Here is a 12,244-nt window from a genome sequence, read left to right as displayed (position 1 = left end):
CGTTGGATACGAATGGCGCTATGTAAATCGCATTGCGATAGTCAGATTCGCGTTGCGATTTACGTATTCGCATTGCGATTTACGAAAATCGCAACGCGAATTTGGAAAATCGCAATGCGATAGTTAGAATCGCGTTGCGAATCTGGAAACTGATTTGCGATACCGGAGATCGCGTTGCAAATTATCGATCGCATTGCGATTTAGTTAGTTATTTTGGCAAATCCAAAAAAAGTTGGTTAAAATCGTATATTATAAGGCATTTTTGGTCACTGGGGTTATTTTCTCTATATCAATTTAGAAACAAAATAAATAATGAAGATAGAATGAGTAAAAAAAAGTCAATTAGATGAAATTAAATGCTAGATTAAAGATTTCAATAAAATAAAAGAAATAAAGTTAATTACACATAGGTGAGATTGACAAATCAACGAAAATTAAGAAAACAAAATGGAAGATCAAATTACAAAAAAAGTTTTGAAAAATAATAAATGACGGAAATTAAAAAATAATAAAATAATAAAAATTATAGAATCTTAATGCGAAGAAACCTGAAAAATAATAAAAACGATTAGATTAAAATAATGATGTAAATTAAACTCTAAATAAAACAAATTAAATAAAAAAAAGGGGGAAATATTTTAAAAAATTAAATAGATTCAAGGGGAATCAACGTGTGAAGAACTTGCTTTGGTTGGTTTGCTGGGGTAAAATAATGACAAATCTTGAGCGTGTCAAACGTGAATGTACTGACAATGGCAGCTGTCCGTTATGAGCAAGACCAGTGGAAAACGTTGGTCGTGTATTTTGAAAGTCAACCTGGTGAATATGGACTATTTTGCTAAGGTGATCAAAGATTGGGATATCCTATTCGGTTCGTTACTTTGAAATAATTGGCGCTATCGAAATTCCATTGTTTTCAACAATCCATTGGAGGATAATATTGGAATTATCGAGAGGAGTAGGAGGCTTCAAATGCAGACTTGCAGGGCTTTAGAGAGACGGCACAAATCCACTATAAAGCAGAATGGAGCGAACATGGGAGCTTCAAGGTGGAACCCTCCTCCGGATCTATGGGCCAAGATCAGCACCGATGGCTCGCTCAAGAAAGGAGAATATTGGAATGGCTTCGTGCGGGGGAGTGATCCGGGATCATGGGGGAGTTTGGCGGATGGATTTAAGAAATTTCTTGGTATCTGCTTGATTTTGGAAGCAGAACTTTGAGGAGTATACGTTAGCCCCATTGCGCCTGGAATGAGGGGATAAGGAAAGTGATGTCGAAACAGATAGTCTAAATGCCATTCGTCTAATCTGTGATCACTATTCAAGGAGCATAACCTTAACAATTATAGATCATATTGAAGGGTTCCTTAATCGCAATTGGTAAGTTAGGAACATATGGTGCGACAAGGGAATAGTGTTACGGACGGGCTAGCAAGAAGTGCAGGACCGGATATAATTGAGACTCCATTGCTTCGGTACCCCCTGATGATATCCTTAGAGTGTTACATGAGGATATGGGTTTAACTTACTGCTGAATTGTTTTGGTTGGTCGTTTCTATTTGGCTTTTTTGGCTCCTTGGTTTGGATGTAGTTTGTTGTTTGTTTTATTACCATGTCTACTCTTTTCCTCTAACTAAATCTAAAGAAGTTTTTAATGAGGCGCAAGACAATAAAACCCATTATTATAAAAAAAATTAAAATCAAAATGAACTAATCAATTGGAAATAAAAAATTATACCCCCATTAAAGGAAACCTAAAAGTAAAAAAGAAGATAATTAAATATAAAAAGTTGAATAAAGAGGCAAAATACAAGCAATACAACTTGCAATGTAACAGCTGTCATTGCATACAAGCTAAGAATATCACATCAATAGTATAAAACTTATACTAATCAAAATCCAGTAACATTTTGTTTCGTTTAAAATCGACGTTAGTATAATTAATTGCATCTAAAAACTATAATATAAAATTTATCTGTACGGAAATAAAATATTAATCATTATAATTTAATCAAAAGTAATTCAAACATATTCAAATAAGAGCATCAAAAGACATAAATATATACATGCCAACTAGAATAACAAAACATTGAGAATATGTCATACTGATTCTGGATGTCTGAACTTGTCTACCAAAATATGGGATGTAAAAATGTAAAAATTTAGCGCAACCTAAAAGTAAAATTAATTAGTAAATTTACAAAAATATTATGAATAAAAATAATCATGATAAAAAAAGGATAAAAGAAATTCACTCACATACCATAAAAACCATAAATAAATTAAAAAATAATCATGATAAAATAAATGGATAAAAGAGCAAATTATTAGTAAGAAATAATAAATATATAAAATAATATAGATAAACAATATCAAGAATAATATATCAATCTAGAAACAAAATAAATACCGAAGATAGAATGAGTACAAAAATTCAATTAGATGAAATTAAATGCTAGATTAAAGATTTCAATAAAATAAAAAAATAAAGTTAATTAACACAAAGGTGAGATTGACAAATCAACGACAATTAAGCAAACAAAATGAAAATCAAATTAAAATAAAGTTTTGAAAACAATAAATGATGGAAATTAAAAAAATAATAAAAAAATAATAAAAATTATACAATCTTAATGCGAAGAAACCTGAAAAATAATAAAAACTATTAGATTAAAATAATGATGTAAATTAAACTCTAAATAAAACAAATTAAATAAAAAGGGGGAAAATATTTTAAAAAATTAAATTGATTCAAGGGGAATCAACGTGTGAAGAACTTGCTTTGGTTGGTTTGCTGGGGAAAAATAATGACAAATGTTGAGCGTGTCAAACGTAAATGTACTCACAATGGTAGCTGTCCGTTATGTGCCATGAAACAACCCCAAACCGATGCGGTTGACCCGATTCGATCTGGAGTGTTTCATTAGGGCCACCGAAGCGACTCAACGTAAAAATCTCGGAAAATTTAAAACTTTTATTAAAACCTGTAAAATCATAAAATCATTTATAAATACAAAAGTAAACTTTACCAATATTCAGAAATAAAATAGATTTTCAGATACATATATAAAACAAAATACAAACTACATGCCCCCTAATCACATGTACCTTACTCTGCAAGCAACGCCGGAAGAACTCCCTTACTGATTTCGATAGAAGCACTGATACGATTCTTTTAACCTGAAAATGTAAGTAACAGAGTGAGCTTTGGGAAGCTCAGTAATATAATACTACCAATTGATGCTACAAGACAACAGATAAATAGAAAGCCATATAATTATCTTATTGAATCAAATTTATACTAGTTTTTGGGATAATCTGGGGTTCCACTGGTAGTTCATCGAGTAGAAGCCATGAAGATCTCCGTTCATAGGAAGCATTCATAGTATCATGTTTTCAGGAGATCAAATAAGATGTCTAGTGTGTTCCAATCAAAACCAGTGAAAAGATATAAATCTTTTAAAACCACAGCGGAACCCTCCAACCAAACTCCATTATGCAGTTTCCCAGAAATGCGTCCGTAGGGCTTACCCTAAGCACACAGCAAAGGGAGCCAACCTAAGATATGCCTTGGGGCCTATGGGGTTACCCAATGATATCCTTAGGTCCGTAAGGACTTACAAGCTAGATCAGGGATGTGCCCCCTGTAATATCCCAAATATTGAATTAGGGACTTTATTAAAATGATTTAAAATATGAGGAAATTTTTTGATTAAATGATAAAAGATGGAAAGTATTTGGATTAGTGAATGAGACTAATTTTTAAAAAGGGATGGTTTAGAGGGCATTTTAGTCCTTTAAAGGAAATGAATTTAAAATTCTTATTTTATAAGATATTAAAGGTAAAGGAAAAGGGGGAAAGTAGATATCCACAAAAGTTCTTTCCTCCTCTTCTTTTTCTTTCACGTGACAAGCCTCCTCCATAGCTCCTAAAGGTAAGCTTCAATTGATTAGTTTTTTTGTTAATTATGAGTTGCTTCTACAACCTTTAATGGTATAGAAGCTTAAGGAAGTATTAAATGAGATGAAAACTAAGAAATGGTGGAAATAATGGAGATTTTAGAAAATGGGTTTTTGAATAATATATTAGTATAGTGGTGTTTATTAATGAGTATTATTAGTTTTGACTTGTCAAAGTAGCAAATAAGATATTAGAAACATTGGTTGAGTTTAAAAACAAGTTAAAAAATTTGGTGTGATTCTTAGAATACAATGATCATGAGGGGTACTAGATATTTTAAGTATTAAAATGAAGAAATGTTAGTTTGGATAGTTAAAGAATGGTTTGATAGTATATTATGGGGTAAATACAAGTTAATTTGACCGCATTTATGTAAAAATCGGGTGGAAAACTGAAAAATCTGGGCAAGGGTATCAGTACTAATAGAACAATACCGATACTATAGGCTAAAAAGGGGTAAAATTAGTAGTGTAGGGTATCGATACCAGTAAAGATAGAACATAATATTGGTATCGATACCAGAAAGGGGTATCAGTACCATAGTATAGTAGTATCGATACCATGGTAAGGGTATCGATACCAGGCAACATCAAAGCTAAATTCGATATCGATACCGGAGGGGAATATCAGTACCATAATATAGAAGTATCAGTACTAGGGTAGTAGTATTGATACTATAGAGCCTGGAACGACTGATTAGGTTGAAATTGTTATAGAAATTGAGATAATGATATTTTGAATATGTTTAAAGTCTAAGGTTAAGGAGTATACTAACATTTGTATGTTATATGTACTTAATGGGTAATTGTGTAGATCAGAACCAAGCTCCTGAATTAAGTAAAGAAAAAGGCAAGGCAAGCCAGATGAATACTTTATTATAAGTATGAGAGATGAGGAATATTCAATTTAGATTGTTTAAATTATATAAATGTTTTATAATATTGATTATGATATTTTATAAGTATGAAAAGAATATTATGAATAAGTTTTAGAGTATTAACTGCTCTAAACCAAATTCATAATTGAAAATGCATGAAATGATGCATTAAGGCATGAAATGATGCCATAATTGAAAATGTATTAAAGGATGCATTATGGCATGAACGAATGTCATAATTGAAAATGCATAAAAGGTTGCCATATATTAAAATGCATAAATGGGTGTGTTAATACATGAAAATAGACATAATTGAGTTTAATGAGCTAAAGAGAAGTATGTTGGACATACTAAGATTATATTGAAGATAATATGACAAAGGTTTAGATATAATACGAATACGAATGACTTAACAAATTCCTATGGATGATATAATTTCATCTGATGTTAAATAACTATGAGATATTTATGTATTCTTTATTGTTATTTACTATATTATATCCCACTAATAAAATGCTTAACTGTGTTGTTTCTCACGCGTAGGACAAAGAAAAGATTAGCTAAGTAAGGAGTGCTTTTGTAGCTGTGGTGATTATCAACTAAGGTGAATTAATTCGTGACACAAGACAATCTGTTTATTTTGGAAAACTTTACTGGCATGTAATATCGACTTTTAAAAAATGTTTTAAAATTTTAATTAAGTAGAATTTATAACAGTTGAAGACAATGTTTGTTTTATATTTTAAATATTTCACTTCCAGAAAAGAAAAATATATTTCGGGACTTTCGAAAGAATAACTATTTTAAAGAGTAATGTGACATATATATCTCGTGTATGTAAGGGTATACGGGAGATGGGTGTTACATTTATTGGTATCAGAGCTACAGGATTAGCCGATTCTCGGCTGAAACCAGTCTTGAATTTAAAGTAAAAAAAGGGATTATATGCCATAAAGATTGTCAATGTCACTGGTATGGTGTCATTTTAGCGAAATTGATAACACTCCTTAGTAATTGAAATGTTATTATTATGTATGTTATTATAGATTTTAGAATCTTTGAATTCTCGAAGAGTTGGGGGACAAGAGATGCAAGAAGGAACTGATAGTGAGAGTTATGAGGCAAATAGTGAACAACCTATCCCCTTTGAAAATGCTAGTGCACCTGCACCGCAAGGAATTCTGGTGCCTGAGCTTGGAACTTTTAGGCAAGCCCTTGAGGCCATATTGACTTGGTTTCAACCTCACCCTGCTCCTCCTGCACGAGAATGTTAATTCCAAAAGAGCTTGTGAGCTCAAGAGTTTCGTGGAGAAGAGAGGGAGGGTCCCATAGAGGCTGACTTATGGTTGAATGATGTTTTATTGATGCTGGAAAGTCTTCAATGCATAGATTCAAAAAAGTTGAGAGGAGTTGTCTCTTTACTTAGAGGATCAACTCGAGTATGGTGGGCAAATACAACGATGTATGCACCACCTAAATAAGTGACTTGGCAATTTTTCCTGGAGGAATTCAAGAACAAGTACGTGGGTGAATAATTCAAAAAGGAAATGTTGCTAAAGTTTCTTAATTTGAAGCAAGTTGATCGAGTTGTACATGAATTCGAGGCCGAGTACAACAAATTTAGCCGTTTTTCCACTGAAGTAGTTCCAAACGACAAGGTAAGACATGATTAGTTCATAGAGGGTTTGAGACCTAAGCTGAAAGAGATAATGTTGGCCTTGAACTTGTAGAGTTTACAAGAAGTCATAAATAGAGCTAAAGATATTAAAAGAGGTCAGGAGGAAACATTAGCTGTAGAGCAGAGTGTTAAGACGAGCAAAGAGTGGGAATGTCTTCAACTCCCTATCATGTTAAAAGAGGCAAGGGCACGGGTTCCAAATTTGTAGATAGAGATAGTTTTTTGGTAGCTTCACAAAGAAATAGACAATCTCAGTCTTTTCCTATGAGCTCAGGTAAAGCAACAGGAGAGGGAATTCCATGTCAGACATATCGCAAGTTGCACAGTGGAGTATGCATATTACTCAGTGGAGCTTGTTTCTAATGTGACGAGACTGGTCACTTTGCTCAAAACTATCCTAAGAAATCTGGGGACAACTCAGCGCAATCTGAAATATCAATAGCAACCTCAAATAGAAGCAGCGGAAGGGGCATATCCAAGGGACAAACTGATTTAAAGCAAAGACAAGAGGCTCGGAAATTTGCTAGAATTTATAATATTAAGACTAATGAGGATTGAGATGACCCTGGAATTATAACTAGTATTTTTAATCTTTTTAAAGAGCCTATACCGATTTTAGTTGATCCTGGTTCTACACACTCCTACATTAGTACTAAATTGGCCAAAATCAGGGGAATCTCATTCGAACCAATTATGAGTGAGATAATAGCTATAAACCAAATGGGTCACAGTTCAAGAGTCACTAGAATATGTAGAAAATGCCCTATAAAAATTAAGAGATTATATTTCCAGAAAATTTGATGGAGTTACCCTTCGATGAATTTAAAATTATTATGGGTATGGATTGGTTGTTTTCACATTATGGATGGGTTGATTGTAAAAAGAAATGTTTGTTTTTAAAGGATGCCGAAGTTTCAGAGACCATAGTGACCAGTTAAAAATAAAATTATCATCAAATGTGATATCAGCTATAACTGCCAAAAAGATGATGTTGAAGGGATGTATAACTTTTCTAGCCAATGTGATAGATACTCGAGTTCCGGAAGTTAAAGTAAATGATATCCCCAATGTTAGATAATTTTCGGACGTTTTTTTAGGAGTTACCAGGATTGTTTCCAAATCGTGAGATAGAGTTCAGGTTGAGATTTACACGGGTACCGAACTTGTTTCGATAGCTCTATATAGAATGGCTCTGACTGAATTGAGAGAATTAAAAGTCCACTTATAAGAACTACTTGATAAAGGGTTTATAAGACCCACTGTTTCTCCTTGGGGAGCACCGGTGCTGTTTGTGAAAAAGAAGGACGAGACTATGCGATTATGTATCGATTACCGTCAGTTAAATAAAGTCTCAATAAAGAACAAGTATCATCTTCCGAGGATTGACTTGATGAACCGAGTATGAGCACTATGAATTTGTAGTGATTCTATTTGGTTTGACTAATGCACCAGCGACATTCATAGACTTGATGAACCGAGTATTCCAATATTATTTGGATCAATTCGTGGTGATATTCATAGATGATATCTTAGTATATTCCAAGTAAAGAGAAGAACATGATGCTCATCTTCGAGTAGTTCTTCAGACGCTTCGCAAGAAGAAATTGTATGCCAAATTGTCAAAGTGCGAATTTTGGTTAGTCAAGGTTGTTTTCCTTGGTCACACAGTTTCTACAAAAGGCATACGAGTAGATCCAAGAAAGATTCAAGCTATAGTGGATTGGCAATCTCCAAGGAATGTTTCTGAGGTTTAGAGTTTCTTAGAACTTGTCGGTTATTATAGACAGTTTGTAAAGAACTTCTCAATGTTAGCCTTACCGCTAACTAAGTTTTTACGAAAGGATGTGACTTTAGTTTGGACGAAAAAGTGCCAAGAAAGTTTTAAAGGGCTCAATAAATTATTGATCGAGGCCCCTGTACTGGTACAACCTGAGTCCGGAAAAGATTATGTTGTGTTTAGTGATGCATCTCATAATGGATTTGGTTTTGTGTTGATGCAAGATGGTAAGGTGGTGACTTATGCTTCTAGGCAGTTAAAGAATCATGAGAAAAACTATCCGACACATGATTTGGAATTGGTAGCAGTTGTGTTTGCATTGAAAATCTGGCGTCATTATTTGTATGAGGATCTTGCCATATCTATGCTGATCACAAGTGTTTGAAGTATTTATTGACTCAGAGAGAATTGAACTTGAGGCAGAGAAGATTGATTCAGCTTATAGATTATGATATAATTATTGATTATCATCCAGGAAAGGCGAATGTGCTAGCAGATGCGCTAAGCCGAAAGATTTTTGTATCTTTACGGGCTTTGGATGCGCAAATGTCATTGAAGGCAGATGGTGCCTTAATTGTAGAGCTTAAGCTAAATCCGATATTTTGGATCGGATTAAGGAGATACAAAGTCAAGATGAAAAATGCTTATTGAGAATGACACAAGTCGAAAAGAATGAGACTAAAGACTTCGAGGTAAGAGAGAATGGATGTCTTTATTATAAGGTAAGACTTTGTATTCCAGGTAACGATGATTTGAATAAAGATATTTTGCACATCATAGCCCTTTGACGATGCAACCTGGAGGTAATAAATTGTATCAGGATTTAAAAATTCGTTATTGCTGGCCTGGTATGAAAAGAGTTATATAAGAGTTTGTGACGAAATGTTTGACATATCATAGAGTGAAAGCTGAACATCAAGTACCCTCTGGATTACTTCAACCGATATCTATTCCGGAGTGGAACTGGGAGCGAGTTACCTTGGATTTTGTTTCGAGACTACATTTATCACCTGGTAAAAAGGATTCCATATGGGTTATTGTAGACCGATTAACCAAGACAACTCATTTTATTCCAGTTCAGGTAGATTACTTGATGGATAAGTATACATAATTGTACATTAAAGAAATAGTCAGATTACATGAAGTGCCTATATCAATAGTGTCTGATCGAGATCCAAGGTTTACTTCAAGGTTCTGGAAGTCGTTGCATGAGGCATTGGATACTCGATTGAGCTTCAGCACAATTTTTCATCCACAGACGCATGGGCAGTCAGAGCGAGTCATCCAAATACTTGAAGATATGCTAAGGCCATGTGTGATTGAGTTTAAAGGATCATGGGAAAATTATTTGCCTTTAGCCAAATTTGCATATAATAATAGTTACCAGTCAAGCATTAAGATGACCCGATATTAAGCATTATATGGGAGAAAGTTTCGTTACCATTCAATTGGTTTGAATTGAAAGACCGAGACATAATTAGGCCGGAGTTGATTAAAGAGATGGAAGAGAAAGTAAAGATTATTCAAGGGAATCTCAAAATAGCCTCCGATCATCTGAAATCTTATGTTGATTTGAAAAAAAGAGAAATCGAATTCCAAGAAGGAAATAAAGTGTTTTTAAAGGTGTTGCCTTGGAAGAAAGTCTTAAGATTTGGGAGAAAAGGAAAGCTGGGTCCGAGATTTATTGGACCTTATAAAATTTTGAAAATAGTCAAACCAGTAGCATATCAGCTAGCCTTGCCTCCAGATATGGACAAAATTCATAATGTTTTTCATGTATTGATGCTTAGAAGATATAGATCTGATCCATCCCACGTCATTAATCCAGAGAAAATAGAGGTCTGTACGAATATAACTTATGAAGAAGAACCAATGCGGATCTTGACTAGAGAAATCAAAGAGTTTCATAACAAACAAATTCCTTTAGTTAAGGTACTCTCGAAAAATCACAAGGTGAAAGAGGCTACTTGGGAAAGAGAGAAGGACACAAGAATGCAGTTTCCCTACCTTTTTGCTTCATATATTTATTTAAATTCGAGGACAAATTTTCTTAAGGGGGAGAATTATAATATCTCAAATATTGAATTAGGGACTTTATTAAAATGATTTAAATATGAAGAAAAATTTCGATTAAATTATAAAAGATGGAAATGATTTGGATCAGTGAATGAGACTAAATTTTAACAAGGGATGGTTTATAGGGCATTTTAGTCCTTTAAAGAAAATGAATTTAAAATTCTTATTTTATAAGATATTAAAGGTAAAGGAAAAAGGGGAAAGTATATATCCACAAAAGCTCTTTCATCTTCTTATTCTTTTTTCACGTGACAATCCTCCTCCATAGCTCCCAAAGGTAAGCTTCAATTGAATAGTTTTCTTGTTGATTATGAGTGGCTTCTACAACCTTAAGTGGTATAGAAGCTTAAGGAAGTATTAAATGAGATGATAACTAAGAAATGGTGGAAATAATGGTGATTTTAGAAAATGGGTTTTTGAATGATATTTTAGTATAGTGGTGTTTATTAATGAGTATTATTAGTTTTGACTTGTTAAAGTAGAAAATAATAGATTAGAAACATTGGTTGAGGTTAAAAACAAGTTAGAAAATTTGGTGTGATTTTTAGAATATAATGATCATGAGGGGTACTAGATGTCTTAAGTATTAAAATGAAGAAATGTTTGTTTGGATAGTTAAAGAATGGTTTTATAGTATATTATGGGGTAAATACAAGTAAATTTGACCCCATTTATTTAAAAATCGGGTGGAAAATTGGAAAATCTGGGCAAACGTATCGGTACTGATAGAACAGTACCGATATTATAGGCTAAAAAGGGTAAAATTAGTAGTGTAGTGTCGATAAAGATTGAATCAGTATCAATACCGAAGATGTAGTATCGATACCATGGTAAGGGTATCGATACCATGGTAAGGGTATCGATACTGGTAAACATCAAATATAATTTTGGGATCGATAACAGAAAGGGGTATTGGTGCCATAGTATAGTAGTATCAATACCATGGTAAGGGTATCAATGTACGGCAATATCAAAGCTAAATTCAGTATCGATATCGTAAAGGGGTATCGGTACCATAATATAGAAGTATCGGTACAAGAGTAGTAGTATCGATACTATGGAGCCTGGAACGGCTGATTAAGTTGAAATTGTTATGGAAATTGAGATAATGATATTTTGAATATGTTTAAAGTCTAAGGTTATGGAGTATACTAACATTAGTATGTTATGTGTACTTAATGGGTAATTGTGTAGATCAAAACCAAGGTCCTGAATCAAGTAAAGCCAAAGTCAAGGCAAGCCAGGTGACTACTTTATTATAAGTATGAGAGATGAGGAATATTCAATTTAGATTGTTTAAATTATATATATGTTTTATAATTAATATTGATTATGATATTTTATAAGTATGAAAAGAATATTATGAATCAGTTTTAGAGTACGAACTTCTCTAAATCAAATTCATAAGTGAAAATGCATGAAAGGATGCATTAAGGCATGAAAGGATGCATTAAGGCATGAACGGATGCCATAATTGAAAATACATGAAGGGATGCCATAATTGAAAATTCATGAAAGGATGCATTAAGGCATGAAAAGATGCCATAATTGAAAATGCATGAAAGGATGCATTAAGGCATGAAGGGATGCCATAATTGAAAATGCATGAAATGATACATTAAGGCAAGAAAAGATGCCATATATATTAAAATGCATAAATGGATGTGTTAATATGTGAAAATAGACATAATTGAGTTTAATGAGCTAAAGAGAAGTATGTTGGACATACTAAAGATTATATTGAAGATAATATGACCAAGGTTTGGATATAATATGAATGACTTAACAAATTCCTATGGATGATATAATTTCTTCTGAAGTTAAATAACTATGAGATATTTATGTATTCTTTAATGTTATTTGCTATATTATATC

Source organism: Hibiscus syriacus, unplaced genomic scaffold (genome assembly GCF_006381635.1).
Source record: "Hibiscus syriacus cultivar Baekdansim isolate YM2019G1 unplaced genomic scaffold, ASM638163v2 tig00111330_pilon, whole genome shotgun sequence".
NCBI lineage: Eukaryota > Viridiplantae > Streptophyta > Magnoliopsida > Malvales > Malvaceae > Hibiscus > Hibiscus syriacus.
The sequence above is the reverse complement of the archived record's forward strand: the minus strand, read 5'-3'. Positions refer to the sequence as shown.